Raw genomic sequence first — 16,093 nt, 5'->3', positions numbered from 1 at the left:
ATGTATAACCCCATTCAAATCTTCATTGGCAATTCAAAGAAAATTATTCTCTATGTTAGTTCTTTTTTATAGTGCTATAAAGAACTGCCAGAGACTAGGTAACTTATAAAGAAAAGAGGTTTAATTGACTCACACTTCCACATGGCTGGGGAGGCCTCAGGAAACTTACAATTATGGCACAAGGCACCTCTTCACAGGGCAGCAGGAGAGAATGAGTGCTGAGTAAAGGGGGAAGCCCCTTATAAAACCATCGGATCTCATGAGAACTCACTCACTATCATGAGAACAGCATGGGTGGAAAAGACCCCTATGATTCAACTACCTCCCACTGAGTCCCTCCCAGGACACATGAGGATTATGGGATTACAATTCAGGATGAGATTTGAATGATGATGCAAAGCCAAACTATATCATTCTTTAACAGCTCTTAAAAGGAAAAGATGAAAGTGATAAACCTGCTGGGGCGAAAAGAGAATTCACTTTAAGGAAGCTTTGGATTTGATTTTCTTCTCTATTTAACTGTCCCAAACCAACATGGTCCACTAACTGAATTTTGTAGATGGAGGTAATGATGAAGCCAGAGGATCGTGGTCTTAATCTCTAGATCATTGCTTCTCAAATTCAGTGTGCTTACAGATCAGCTGGGAATCTTGTTAAAATGCAGATTCTGATTGAGTGAGTTGGATTCTATGAAGTTTGAGAGTCCACCAATCTAACCAATTCCCAGGTAATGCCAATACATTTGACCACAATTTGAATGGCGAGGCTCTAGCTTGTTTCACAAAGTGGGAAATACATCTTGTTAGTCACACAAAATAACCGCAACCAGATTTTAGCAACAGAGGAAAACAGCACATCTCTCAGATTATGCTGCTGATACGGCTGCATATCTTTTTGATCTTGCTTTCACATATTGTCTGGGTGTGGCCACTCAAAATGGTATCTGTCCCAAGAAGACAGCCAGTAAAATTACATACAGTCTCAGCAAATAAGATTATTGTGGTGACCTGGAAAGAGCCACAACGAATTTTCTCACTGTGCTGGCCCAGGCGTATCCCACTGAGTAATCAAGCCCTGATTCAAATCTGAAGGTAACTCCAACCTACTGGCCCTCAAAAAGTCCTACTTAGACAAAACGGGGTAGAATACATTTTGTTAAACTTGCTATGGGGTTGAGAAATATTTGAGGCTAAGAATTACACAAAGCTATCTGCAGAAAGCAGTTTGGAGATTTCCCAAAGAACTTAAAACAGAACTTTATTCAACCCAACAATCCCATTATTATGTATATTCCCACAGGAATATAAATTGTTCTACCATAAACCCATATGCAGATGTGTGTTCATTGTAGCACTGTTGACAATAGCAAAGGTTAAATAGAATTAACTAGATGTCTGACAACAGTGGACTAGATAAAGTAAATGTATATATGTGCCATGGAATATTATACAGCCATAAAAAACAATGAAATCATGTTCTCTGCAGCAAAATGGAAGGATCTGGAGGTCATTATCCTAGGCAAACTCAGGCTAGAACAGAAAACCAAATACCACATATTCTCTCTTGTAAGTGAGAGTTAAACATTAAATACACATGAACACAAAAAAGGGAACAATAGACATGGGATCTACTTGAGCATGGAGGGTGGAAGGATGGTGAGGATCAAAAAGCTATCTATTGGGTACTAGCTTAGTACCTGATAGTTTGCTGAGAGTTTTAATCATAAAGGGATGCTAGATTTTATAAAATGCTTTTTCTGCATCTATTGAGATGATCATGTGATTATTGTTTTAAATTCTGTTTATGTGGTATATCACATTGTATTAGGATTCTCCAGAGGGACAGACTAATAAGATATATATAATATATATAATATATATATGATGAAACAATCTATACACTAAACACGCAATTTACCCATGTAACAAATCTGCATACGTTCCCCTGAACCTTAATGTTGGAAAAAAAAAGCGAAGAATAAAATGAAAATAAAAACAAATGTACAGCACAAAAAAGCTGTCTGTAGCAACTGCAATATTTATATACCTGTCACAAGAAAAAAGCAAGACTAGAAGTTTGTAAACTGGCTACTTCTTCAGTTATGAGTCAGCACTCATCCACGTTTGGGCTCTACTCACTGACCGTGTTGTGCTTAAGTTCTGGTTTGTTTACATACGTCAGCTCTTTAATCACGACAGCGTTAAGTGCCGGGAGTCAGGAACAGATGCTGGGGTTAGCGTTGCTCAGTGGGAGGCTGGCACTGACAAGTGGCTTTGGGTGGCTCAGTCCCAACCTGGCCTGCTCTGGTTGCCTAAAATAGAGAGGAAAGGTTGCAGGAGGGAGACTGCAGTAAATTCTGAAACTGAGATGAGTCTGGGATAAGGAAAAGTACTGTCTTCGGAAACAGGAAACAAATGTCAGCTCAGTAACAGTTGGTTACATAATTTTGGAGAAGTCATTTTGTCTTTCTTGGTCTCAGTTTCTCTTTTTGAGAAACGAAGAAGGTAGGCTATGTCTGCAGTCTTCAAACTGTTCTCTGTGGAGCCCTGCAGGTTTCACGGAGGTACCAAGAGAAGTGGGTGAGACCTACCCAGTTCCTTTTCCCTCTGAATCATGTGAATTGGTAGGTCCCCAATGTGTTATAGATGCCCTTGGTCCCTGGTGTCATGGTAACCTTTTTCTAGTCCATAGAAGTGTTCCCATTAGTGAGATCATCTATTTCTGTTTTGAACTTTGTACAAGAGTCCTTTCTATACTCAGGATTGATAAAACCCTGGAGGATAAGAAGCTATTATAGTTACTGTAATGTACCCTCAGAAATCTTACGTTCACAGATTACACACATGAAAAATACTTAGAAGAAAGCTTGTTAACTATGAATGTGACAGCATCTGACTATTATATTTCAATGGTATAACTCATCTTAAGGAAATTGGTTGATTTCTGAAAAATCATCTGCAAGGTTAATTTTAATAAACCAACCCAGAATTAACATACCTTAAAAATGCACTTATTTAAATTCCTAGACTATACACTGGGATTGCTTAGCTTGTGCAACTACTGGGCTTGTCTTTGTCTGAAAATATTTATTCTATGCAGACTATAATATTAGCAATTCATGTAAAAGAGGTTTACTTGTTTCATTAGTGATGACTGTGTTTTACATGTGTTAAAATTATTTCTGCAGACTGTATGAAAAGGATGTATTACTATACTATTGCTTCTCTAACCCTGATTGTCAGGGTGAGTTTCCTTCAGCAGGATGTCCAGGTATCCAAGTGCTGAAGCATCTAGCAGCAACATTCAATCAAAGTGGCTATTAATATGTAACTTGTACATACAATGAAGAACTTTAAAAAGAATTTCCCTTCAGAGCCGTGACTTGAAAACAGCAGGTGTACTTGTTGAATGACTGAATGACCATTCATTCATTTATTTAACCCATGAAGTTGACCCCATTGCAGAGCTTTGTATGAGTTTCTGTTTTCTTTAGAGAATTGAAATGAACCTATGTATCTCCTGATTCACTTGTATCCTGATTCACTTGGCCAGCTGGGGCTTTATATTTATGTGACTTAGAAGATCAGCCTTCATGTGGCAGAGGCTACACAATGTCACTCCATTGTTCTGATTCCTCAATAGGATTCTCCCCTCTTTGGCTCTTCCCTGGACCAAGGACAGAAGAATCACTCAACACAGAGGCTACAGGCAAAAGGGGCATATTTGGGGCAAATAGGGAAGTCATGATTAGTTCACAGAAACTTAATTCTCAAAAAATACTATGAAATCTAGGTTCTTTAGAAAGTGGTTCTTTAAGTGGTTCTTAAATCTAGCTTCAATAAAGTGGTTCTTTATTGGGTTATGTCAGAATATGCAGTGTATGTGAACAGTTTTGAATTTGTTTAGTTTCTTTTTCATGTTAAAAACAAATACCTGATTGGAATTTGACATCAGAAAATCAGTAAATTGAGCTCAGCTCCCCATGGGCTTGAGAACATCTTCAGAAAGTAGACTTCCATGGGGAATTGGCATTGTAGAGCAAGGTATAAGAAAAAGGTGACTTACAAACTGATAGATTCTAGGAAATCTGTTCTGAAGCTATAAGGGTAAATAGATCCAATTCACTCACTTAACTAAGAAGAATATAGGTCAAGTAGCACAAGGTACTAGTGGAAATGTACTGGGAGATGGGAACAGAGGACTGGGGTTTTCTTCTTCTTACTTGAGCTTGAGGCTCTTTGGAGCTCAGCATACCCATTCACAGACTGAGGACAGCAATATCAGCTTCTCACTTGTCAGTGATCTTTAGAGTTTATTGAGATAATAATGATAAAGACAAAAGTATTACAGCTATAAATGGCTCACCATGATATGGCTATTGCAAAAGCACAAGCCACACAGACCATTGTTTAAATATCAAACTCTGTTACTTACCGTAGTAAGTACTATCCTTTGAGTAAGGCATCAAATTTTCTGAGCCACAAAACTGCAGCTTCACTTTTAGAATGGAGATAAAGTTGTTGGGAAAATGTGTAAGTATTTAAATATGTAAAATGCCATACCTTACATGGAATATTCAATTTGTGGTTATCATTATCATCATCGCAGGTAAGAAATAAGAAGTCCAGTGGCTCACACCTGTGATTCCAGCACTTTGGGAGACTGAGGTGGGCAGACAGCTTGAGCCCAGGAGTTCAAGACCAACCTGGGCAACATGGCAAAACCTCAACTCTACAAAAATACAAAAATTAGCCAGGTGTGATGGTGCATTCCTGTAGTACCAGCTACTCTGGAGGCTGAGGTGGGACGATCACTTGAGCCTAGGAAGTCAAGGCTACAGTAAGCCGTGGTTGCTCCACTGCACTATAGGCTTGATGATAGAGTGAGACCCTGTCTCAAAAAAAAGTGGTCATTTTCTTTATTTCTTTAGAATTTTGAAAAAAATTTTTTTTCATTATACTTTAATTTCTGGGGTACATGAACAAAGCTTGCAGGATTGTTACATAGGTATACACTTGCCATGGTGGTTTGCTGCCTCCATCCCCCTGTCCCCTACATTAGGTATTTCTCCCAGTGTTATCCCTCCCCAATCTCCCCATCCCCTGCTATGCCTTCCCTAGCCCCCCACACAGACCCTATTGTGTGATGTTCCCCTCCTTGTGTCCACATGGTGTTCGTCGTTCAACACCTGCCTATGAGTGAGAACACACGGTGTTTGGTTCTCTGTTCTTGTGTCAGTTTACCAAGAATGATGGTTTCCAGACTCATCCATGTCCCTGCAAAGGACATGAACTCATCCTTTTTTATGGCTGCATAGTATTCCATGGTGTTTATGTGCCACATTTTCTTTATCCAGCCTATCATTGTTGGGCATTTGAGTTGGTTCCAGGTCTTTGCCAGTGCCAAAATGAACATACGTGTGCATGTGTCTTTAAAATAGAATGATTTATAATCATTCGGGTATATACCCAGTAATGGGATTGCTGGGTCAAATGATATTTCTATTTCTAGATCCTTGAGAAATTGCCACAGTGATTTCCACAATGGTTGAACTAATTTACACTCCCACCAACAGTGTAAAAGCGTTCCTATTTCTCCACATCCTCTCCAGCATCTGTTGTCTCCAGATTTTTTAATGATTGCCATTCTAACTGGCATGAGATGGTATCTCAATGTGGTTTTGATTTGCATTTCTCTAATGACCAGTGACAATGAGCATTTTTTCATATGTTTTTTGGCCACATAAATGTGTTCTTTTGAAAAGTGTCTGTTCATATCCTTTGCCCACTTTTTGATGGAGTTGTTTGTTCTTGTAAATTTGTTTTAGTTCGTTGTAGATTCTGGGTATTAGCCCTCTGTCAGATGGGTAGCTTGCAAAAATGTTTTCCCATTCTGTTGGTTGCTGGTTCACTCTAATGATTGTTTCTTTTGCTGTACAGAAGCTCTGGAGTTTAATTAGATTCCATTTGTCTATTTTTGCTTTTGTTGCCATCGCTTTTGGTGTTTTAGTCATGAAGTCCTTGCCTATGTCTATGTCCTGAATGGTATTGCCTAGATTTTCTTCTAGGGTTTTTATGATGTTAGGTCTTATGTTTAAACCTTTAATCCATCTGGAGTTAATTTTAGTGTAAGGTATAAGGAAGGGGTCCAGTTTCAACTTTCTGCACATGGCTAGCCAGTTTTCCCAACACCATTTATTAAACAGGGAGTCCTTTCCCCATTGCTTGTTTTTGTCAGGTTTGTCAAAGATCAGATGGTTGTAGATGTGTGGTGTTACTTTGGAGGCCTCTGTTCTGTTCCTTTGGTCTATATCTCTGTTTTGGTACCAGTACCATGCTGTTTTGATTACTATAGCAAGGTTATTTTCTAAGCATTTGCTGATTCAGTAGATATTTTGAGTGCCCAATATGTATACTGACAATCAGATATAATTTAATTTCAGTTTATGGTATGAGTGGAAACTAAATGAAATCATTTTAATGCATATTAAGGAAATACAGTAACCTTAAATAAAAAGTTGAAGTTCTTAAGTGACCATCATTAAGATTTAACTTGGTCACAAATATTTTGTTTTTGTTTGTTTTATTTTTAGATTTGCATAATAAAACATTTATATTCTTGCCCAGTCTTCCGTGTGATGAATAACATATTTGGAAAATGGACACACTGTGGAACAAGGCTGGAACCCAGCTAATAAAGTGTGAGCTCCTTTTAGTGTCTAAATGTAGTTTATAGACTTTGAATTTTATTCTGTATGAGATGAAACCCATTTGAAAACTTCGAGCAAAGGAGTATCATGACCTAAATTGACTTGAAGAGACTTATTCAGCCAATATGCAGAGAAGAGATTGTAAAAGGGGTCAGGCTGACAGCAAGGCAAACCTTTGGGTGGTTATTGCATTAATAAAGGGGACATGTGATAGTGGTTTGGACTTAAATGGCTGTGGTGGAAGGTGGTGATAAATCATTAGATTCTGGATCTGATTTGAAGGTAGAGCTTCAGAATTTGCTGGTAGATTATAGTGTGGCGTGAGGAGCCAAGGCTGACTCCAAGGATTTTGGCTTCAGCAGTAGAAAAAATGATGTTACCGCTTTCTAAAATGAAGACCAGAGTCAAGAAGAAGAAGAAGTTTTGAAGGGAATAGTAAGGGTGCAGTTCTACCAATTAAAATTTGAGATGTATATGATAGACTCAGGTGCAGGTGCAGAGGGCAATTGGATGTATGAGTGTAGAAGCATTGTTGCAGGAAATAGAAATTTGACAATCATTGGCATATAGATGGTATTCAGTGTCAAGGGACTAGAAGAGATCACTCAAAGAGTGAATGCAGAGAGGAAAAACGATGAAATTTCAGAGACTGAGCACTAGAGTGCTTCAGCCTTAGAGATCAGGATGGTGAGAAGGAACCAGAAAAGAAGAGGAAAAGGCAGACCAACGGGAAGGAGAGCCAGGAGAGAGTGCATCTCAGAGACAAGGAAAGAAAGTAAGGAAGAAAAGATGTTTTAAGGAACAGGAATCAGTTAGCTGTGTCAAGTGACACTACAAAGCCAAATAAGATGAGGACTGAGGCCTGATCTTTGGATCCGGGAAAGTGGAGGTTTCCTTGATAACCTTGAGAGACGTGATGCTGAAGAGAGATTGGAAAGAGAATCTGATTGAAATGGGTTTAAAAAAAGAAAAAAAGATAAATGGAGATAGAATAGACAAGGCTTTCAGAGGATTTACTCTAAAGGAGAGGAAAGTGATGGCGGAGGGGGAGGGAATGACGTGAAGAAAATGCTGGGTCTAAAGCAGGGATGATATTAGAATAACTGTGGCATGGGCACTGAGGAGTCAGAAGGGATGCTGGCTATAGGGCTGGAGCAGGGTCTTGGAGGGCCCTGCTGGTCCTGCATTAACCCTTTGGTTTCTGGATTATAGGCTGTCCCGGAGGTCCCATAGAAGAGGCTGGGTTGGAAAAGGTAGGAGGCAGATAGTTGGGAGGCTCAGGATAGCAGTGCTCACCAACCCATCCAGAAGTCTTTCGGTATTTTAGCAATCATCATAATAGTACCCATGGGTGCCAGCTGAACATCAGCCTTGGATCTATAAAGAGTTGTGTTATTTTCTTTATTATCTTTATTTTTAAAGATGAGGGATATTGCAGCATTTTTAAATGATGATGAGAATGACCAGAAGAGAGGGGAAGTTTGAAAGTTTGATGATGTAAGAGAACAAGGTGAGAATGACAGGGATGCTGGAGTGGGCGAATGGGGATGGGTCTTGTACACAATCTAAAGGGTTGATTTTGATAGAAACATGGCCTCACTGTTTATCTCAACAGGAAGGAGCACAGAGGGCAGGGGTGCAGGTACAGCTCAGCTGCTTAGTGGTGGGAGATACAGGGCATATGGAATTTCTTTGCCAGTTTTCTCTGTGAAAGACAGGAAATGTATTCATATCCATTTTTTTTTCTTCCTCAGGATCACTACCTCACTACCTATGCACATTGTAACTGAGATTCATGTAGAATTCTAGGGAAACTCTGGTTACTAGGCCAATTTTTCATTCAGAATCTGTCTACTTAGGAGACTTTCATCTGTGGGACTTTGGTTCCATCTCATTCCATGGATGATGGTCAGAGCCCCCTCTTTTTTTATTAAGAGCCAGGTAATTTCAAATGTGAGGAACCCTGACCCTTTAGCACCCTGAAAGACCTGGCAGGGAAACATTTCTTGCCTGGCACAGTGATAAATCTAGGGTCACTGAAGAACTTGACTCAGAATAGGTGTGCAATAAATAATTGTTGAATGAATATAGGAAGGAAAGAAGGAAGGGAGGCGGGGAGGGAGTCAGTTTTTGTTTAGAAGGGCCACCACCAATCTAGTCTAGTTAAATATGTCTCTGCTTGGGAGATTTGCATCTGGTTTATGACTAATTCCTCTGTTGCACGCTCCGCACTCCAAGATTTTTGCCTAGACTCAGAAACACATCCAAAATGGCTGAAGGATGACAGTGTTTGATTGCCTCCCTCTCTCTCTATGCCCGAAGTTAATATGATGCTTATCTGAGTGCAAAGGCACAGACAGGGAGAAATTTAATGCAAATTTAGCTAAGAGTCTAGTGCCACTTCACAAAATATTGATTAGGTGTCTGATTTGCTCTCCCCTGACAATGGGCCAAGGAGTGAGCCAATAAGGTGGGCCTCGCTCCAGCTCGTCATGGTCATTCGATAAAGCCAGGCAGCCAATGAGGAGCAGCTACCTTTCGATTGGGCGAGAGACCAGTGAAGGGGGAACCCATCTTAGCAACAGCAGAAAATACCGCACATGCCCTTGCACACAGGCACAAACACAGACACCGCGCCACCGCCCTGCTGCAGTGAACGGTTGCTGATTATGTCTCCTAAGGCTTTTGTTTTGCCTCAGCCCCCACTTCCAAAGGACAAGTTTCTGTTCACAGATCACACTGCTTACCTGGTCAGACAGCCCATAATCCCTTTTTAATGGAATGCAGGGGCAACGGTCCTCACTCTGCCCTCTGCAACACACATGTGATTAACAGCAAACTTTGATCTGCAGGTAAACGGCACAGGCTTTGTTCTTAAAATCCTTTTTAAGGAGCTGGCCACACCGCTGCCCTTCCTGACCCAACAGGCGGACCGAGGAGGGGGTGTGGCGTCGGGGACGAGCCCACGGGTCAGACTGTTTTTTGTTTTGCTTCCTGTAAGAACTGCAGAAGGGATTTCACCAGGCTAGAGCAGGCTTCCGTGTCATTGTTATTCTTCTTACAGGCTTCCCCTTTCATTGTTCGGTGGCCTCCACACCCAGGGCCCAGGAAAGCTTTCCTGTTTTCAGTGTGACACTTGGCAACGTCCTTCTTAGCCACTGGGTTCCAAACATTTAACATTGTCATTTGAAAGACTCCCCTCCTCTGGCCTCTATGGTGTTTTTATGTTTCCTGAGCAGCTGCCCTTGTTCCCCAGATGCCAGGGGATGGCGGCTGCCTGCCCATCCTTGGTTTCCCCAAATTAGTGGCTGCCATGGCCTACTTGCCCGTTTTCAATATTCTTCCACCCCCTGTCCTGGCTCCAAGGCTATTTTGGGGCCAGTGGTAATGGCAGGTAACTGGGGTGCATGGTGCTTCCCAGCCTCATTTTTTCATCCATGAACTTGGCTTCTTTGCTCTCATGGCTGGTTTCAGCATGAATCGTTGATCCAAGAGCATCCGACCATGGATTAACCCATCCTGCCAGTAGCTCTCACTCATTTTCTCCGCTGACAGCTGTAATTCTGCCTGAATAGGAAAGCCTATCAGTTAGGACAATCTATACTCTAAAAGATGTGTGGCTATATTTTAGATTACACAAAATAAAGTTGAGCTGCTACCATAGGAAATTTTTTAGACCAAGAAGGAATATTGTCTAGGAAATGGTAGCCAGGTGTTTTCCATCTGCTTGACTGCAAAATAAAGGGAAACAGCATGAAATGGAAGCAGGAGAGAATTAAGTCAGACATGAGGAACAACTTTCTGAATATTAGAATTAATAGAACCTAGAATGTATTACCAGGGGACCATTTGTCATTTCTTTCTGGTTAGCTGCAGTCCCCATCCCCTGGGGTTTTGTGTAGGTGCACTCATTCACAGATGCGGTGATGACCTACATGGCAGCGTGGTGTGGGCTTTGGAGTCAGACTGGTCTTCATTTAAGTCATAGTTCTGCCACAGTCTAATAATGTGTTAGCAAATTTCTTAACCTTTCTGTACCTTTCAAAAAATCTGTAAAATGGAAGTCACAATATCAGCCATATAGGTTTAAGTAAAATCATTGTGTAAAATGCCTACCTTAGGGCTTAGCATATAGTAAGCCTTTAAAAATGTTGAATTCCCAGTTCTAGAATACGCAGAGCTTCAGTCCATCAACAGACCTATGGTATCAATGGGTATTATTAATTAATTAAAATTTGAGTATTTACTTAGAACTTAGCATTATGAGTTCTACACATGGTTTCTGCCCTTGACAATTTGCATGTTAGGTCAGAAAATAAGACAAACAAGTTATGAAATAGGGTACAACTGAGGCAACACCAAGTTAATGCCAATTGTACAGAGGCAGCATGTGTAATATGAGTGGGATATCTACCTGGGTTAGAATCATCCAGGAAAACATTACAGGAAAGTTGAGACTTTCCTACTTGAGCCTTAAAGAGTTGCTGGAGCTTGGAGAGGTTTAAGGGATGGAGGTGGGGAGAGTTTCCAGCCTGAGATAGTAACATTTGGCAAGCTCTTAAAAGAAGAAATGGGCCTGGTATGGTGGCTCTCGCCTGTAATCACAGCATTGTAAGAGGCTGAGGCAGGTGGATTGCTTAAGCCCAGGAGTTTGAGACCAGCCTGGGCAATATGGCAAGATCCCCACCTCTACTACAAAGAAAAGATTTTTTTAAAGCAGGGCATGGTGGCATGTGCCTGTAGTCTCACCTACTTGGGAGGCTGAGGTGGGACAATCACCTGAGCCCAGGAAGTTAAGGCTGCAGTGAGCCATGATCACACCACTGTGCTCCAGCCTGGGCAATGGGAGTGAGACCCTGTCTCAGAAAACAAAAACAAAAACAAAAACAAAACAAAACAGGGGTAGAAGAAGAAATGAGTGTGGTTGTTGAAGTAAGAGGAAGAGCCTGGTCAGCAGGGAAATTAGACTTACTGGTAAAGAGCTCAGCTCTTAGAGTTAGGCTTATTTTGGTTTTAATTTAAAAAATTCCACTTAAGTCCTTGTGACTCAGTTCTCTTAGCTATAAACTGGGCATAATAACGGTGAGGATTAAATGGTGTTAACATGTGTAGTTAAAAGCAGATAAAATGCTTCAGGTGTGTATCACTGCAAAATCCATGCTTTGATACACATACGCTACCTTCATAACAGGGCAGCGAGGCAAAGATTTTTAATGTGGGAGATGAATATACAAAAGGCATAGCTATGAATGATGGCTGGACAGAATTAACCCTGTGCTGCTTGTGACCTCCATGACAATGACTTTTGGTGTCCTGTCTTCCAGACAGCTGCTTACGTTCTGACTTTTCTCTCTGTGGATTGTGATTCAGCACATAAAATTTTCCCTTTCATCTCCCAATTTGCATGCTTATATTCGACATGGATTTGGTTAGACCTGCATCTGTTGAGACAGCTCGCCAATAATAGAAGCCCCACAGGGGCTAGTACGGTCTGGTTTCAGGAGTGGGTCTAGCAAGTGAGGTCTAGGTCAGGAAGTTATTAGCTGCAGAGTCAGGGAATATATTTAGCTGTCATCACTTTTTAATGAAAATTAGCCTGATGGCATGTACATTCCAGCACTCTGATGTAGATAGTTGAGCACCACACTTCCTCCATGCACTGGCTCCTCCCACAGAAAAAGGTAAGTATCTTCTCCTTGGTGCAAGTTCTCTGGGGCATGTCCAGAGATGATGAGAAATTTGATCTTTAGGAGGGAACAGGCACTGTGGTATCCTGGAACCAGCTCTCAGCAGCTCATGCAAGCCAGTTGTGTGTGTGATCTCTTCCTAACTCCACTTTTAGTAATGGACAGGTGGTGAGAGTCTTTACAACACGGAAATCTGCAAATGCTACAAATCAGGACTTTCTCTTCCCTAGATAGTGGCATGGTAAACAGTGACGATCACACCACTAAAAGAGAGGTAGGGTGAATTTCCAGTTGGTGATTCCTACAGATAACCATCATGAGGTAGGATCTTCTATACTCCAGATTTTGTTCTTTATTGTCTATCACATGAAATTCACTTATTTAATTGCTCACATAGAATGGAAACTTAAGAAATAATGGACTCGTTTTAAGAGCTCACTCTGCTCAATCTAAGTTAAATTCTTACTCCGTAATTACTTATCACATGGCCTTGACTATGTTTACTTAACTGTCTGAAGCCTTAGTTTTCTCATCTGTAAAATGGGGCTCATAATAACATCAACTATTTATGGTCTGTGTGAACATTCAGTTAAATCTTCTACATAAAGCACTTAGTACCTGGCATGAAATAATTAGGCACTAAATATATGCGATAGTATTTGACAACATTTATCATTCTGGTTGAGGGACATAATAAAAGTTGATCAGATATAGGCTAACCGTATTCTATCAGGCTTCTAGTAAATGCAGATGTGTAATAAGGACATTATTTGACACACAGTTACCAGAGCCATGTAACAGTGAAGTTTACCAGCAGTATGCCACAACACTTAGTTAAAATGTTTAATTTATTGCTCTGGTGTTTTTGCATTTTAAAATTGTGCAAAACAAAACACAGCACAGTCCCTACTTTCTTAAATTGGCATAATACACAAATTATACATTCAGCATCTATGGCAATATGCAAATAAAGCATCAACATATTTGCAGATTCATCATCACAAAGCATTTATTTTGCACTTATTTTCCATATGCACACCAGAATAACATGATTTTTGATGCATAGAGTTTCTACCCTTTTGGAGTTTATGATATAAAAGAGACAATACTGAGCTCTGTCTCATAGGTAGATAGAGAGATGAAAGAGAGGGAGAGAGAGAAAGAAGGAGAAGATACTTTTAAGGCAGAATAATATTTTTGTACTGAGTTAGTTCATAGAAATGTTATTTACCCATGTGGTGATATATAAATTCATTTTAGATGAGTATGAGATACCCTCTTTGGAACCTTATGGGCAAAGAGATTTCTATTAAATGTGGTTGCCTTTGTTGACTAATTTCAATTTGTTTTCCTTTGAATTACGATTTTCTTTTTCAAAGTATCTGAACCAGAGTGAGGAGGTAATTTAGCAAAGACAAGTTCACCTAACATTTAGCCGTCTATTTACTCCTGATTCCCAAGTCTCCTGATTCCCCTGGTTCCAGTGGTTGCTGGAGATTCAGTGGTTCTGTATTGTGAGCTTACAAACTTCAGGTCAGCATCCTCAGTCGAGGTGCATTAGAATCACCTGAAATGTTTATGAAAATGAAGATTCCTAGGCCAAAGTCCAGACCCATAAATCATGCCGATGGGACCTGAAAGTTTGCATCTCATCATGAGCCTGAGCTCGTGGTAATCCACCCCAAATAGCTTCTCTAGATCCTACGGTTTAACATGGCTCGTATCCTACGCCTCCTCGTTACTTCTACTGCTGCCGCCTTCGTTCAGGCTCTAGCTTGGCTGCTGTAACAGGCTTCTAATTGGTCTCTGAGTTATCCTCTTTACAGTATTCAAAATAAACTGAGCAAAATCCAAATCTTATGTCAGATCTAGCATAAAATAGCTCCCTGTTTTCTATAGAATAACTTATCCTCTTTGCTAAGACAAATAAGGCTCTCACCAGCCTTTCTCTTCTGCCTCATCCACGCATTTGTCCCTTAGGCCTCCAGACACACTGCAGGATTCTGGACTTCTCCAGACACTCTGTGCTGTTTAACAGCTCCAGGCCTTTGCTCTTACTAGAGCATTTAAATAGAATGACCACCCCCCTCACCCCATGGCTGTCTCTCTGGCAAACATCTACTTGTCTTTAATCCAATAATTGCCAATAATTAATCTAGCAATCCAATAATTACCTCTTACATGATCTTAAGTCAAAATTATATTTCTACACATATATATTATATATTATGTTTCTTAACCTATTCTTTTTTGTGTGTCCGGTTTTGTTCCCCAATTTGTATTTATTTTCATGATAGAACTTGTAATATTTTACTGCAGTCTGTTGACATGCTTATTTCTCTCTTGAAGACATAGCCCATGCCTTAGGAGTCTTGGTATCTCAAGAAGCATATTGATGTTTTCCAGAGTGAATGAATGAACTAATGAACTGTGGAACAGAGAGCCTAAATTTTCTCTCCAACTAAATTTGCATCTTAGGATTTGGCTGCATCATCTTGGTGATGCAGGAGTTTTGTCTCAAGATCTCAAACAAAATAAAACAGTTTATAGCTTCCCATGTGGACGTGGGCTCAATTCAGCTTTACTAGTAAATACTAAAACTGGATGAAGCTCATAAAATATTTCTTCTTTCCAAGATGTGGAGCTAAAAGAAGGAAGAATGAAATAAATGAAACCAGTGTCTTTGTTATATAAATCTCAAAGTGCATTTTGGTAAATGAATAATCTATATGGCAAATCTAACTGATCTTTATGGAGAGTTATTTTATTTAATTGGTTGATTTAATTTTTGAGCAAATGAAAGCTGAAAAAGCTATCCCTGAGAACACTTATTTGTTACAAATCTCTTCTCTTATCTAAACCTCATTATTTCAATTAATTTCCCATCATTCCTTCTCTTTAAGAGTATACAGTATGATTTGGGTATTTCACAGTTTTCTTTCAAGTTTACAGTTCAAAAACCAAATGTAACCGAAGTTGAAGACTTTCAATTCCACCATCTGAAGCAATTTCAAAACTCAATGGTTGCCTTCATCTGTTGCTGGTGGGAATTTAAAATGAAACGGCCACTTTGGAAAATGGTTTGGCAGTGTCTTAAAAAATTAAATGGCAACTTAGCGTAAGACTTATCAATTCCATTCCCAAGAATCTATCCAATATTTTGAAATAAAAGCATATGTCTACATAAAGAGTATACATGAATGTTCATAGCAGCATTGTTCACAACAGCCAAAAAATGGAAACCACACAAACATCAGTCAACTGATGAGTGATGAAACAAAGTGGAATGCATTTATGCTATTCAGCAAGAAAAAGATACAGAATACCAATACACGCTATAACATAGATGAACCTAAAAATATACTAAGGCAAAGAACCCAGGCATGGCTGGGTGCGGTGGTTCATGTCTGTAATCCCAGCACTTCGGGAGGCCAAGATGGGCAGTTTGCTTGAGGTCAGGAGTTCGAGACCAGCCTGGCCAACATGGTGAAACTCCATCCCTACGAAAAATACAAAAATTAGCCAGGTGTGGTGGCAGGCGCCTGTAATCTCAGCTACTTAGGAGACTGAGGCAGGAGAATCACTTGAACCTGGGAGGCAGAGCCTGTAGTGAGCCGAGATCACGCCACTGCACTCTCCAGCCTGGAGAGAGCAAGACTTCGTTTCAAAAAAAAAAAAAAAAAAAAAAAGAAAGAAA

The 16,093-nt window shown here is 40.1% G+C and overlaps 1 long non-coding RNA gene across 1 annotated transcript in view; it reads left to right on the top strand.

Moving 5' to 3' along the window:
• The window catches only part of LOC104650663 (uncharacterized), a 148,829-nt gene extending 132,736 nt beyond the window's left edge, over window positions 1–16,093 (top strand). Inside the window, exon 3 of the long non-coding RNA XR_012518048.1 lies at window positions 1–16,093. This exon is cut by the window's left edge and continues 33,378 nt beyond it. This is a non-coding gene — a long non-coding RNA (uncharacterized LOC104650663).

Source organism: Saimiri boliviensis, chromosome 6 (assembly GCF_048565385.1).
Source record: "Saimiri boliviensis isolate mSaiBol1 chromosome 6, mSaiBol1.pri, whole genome shotgun sequence".
Lineage (NCBI taxonomy): Eukaryota > Metazoa > Chordata > Mammalia > Primates > Cebidae > Saimiri > Saimiri boliviensis.
This window is presented reverse-complemented; position numbering and strand designations above follow the sequence as displayed.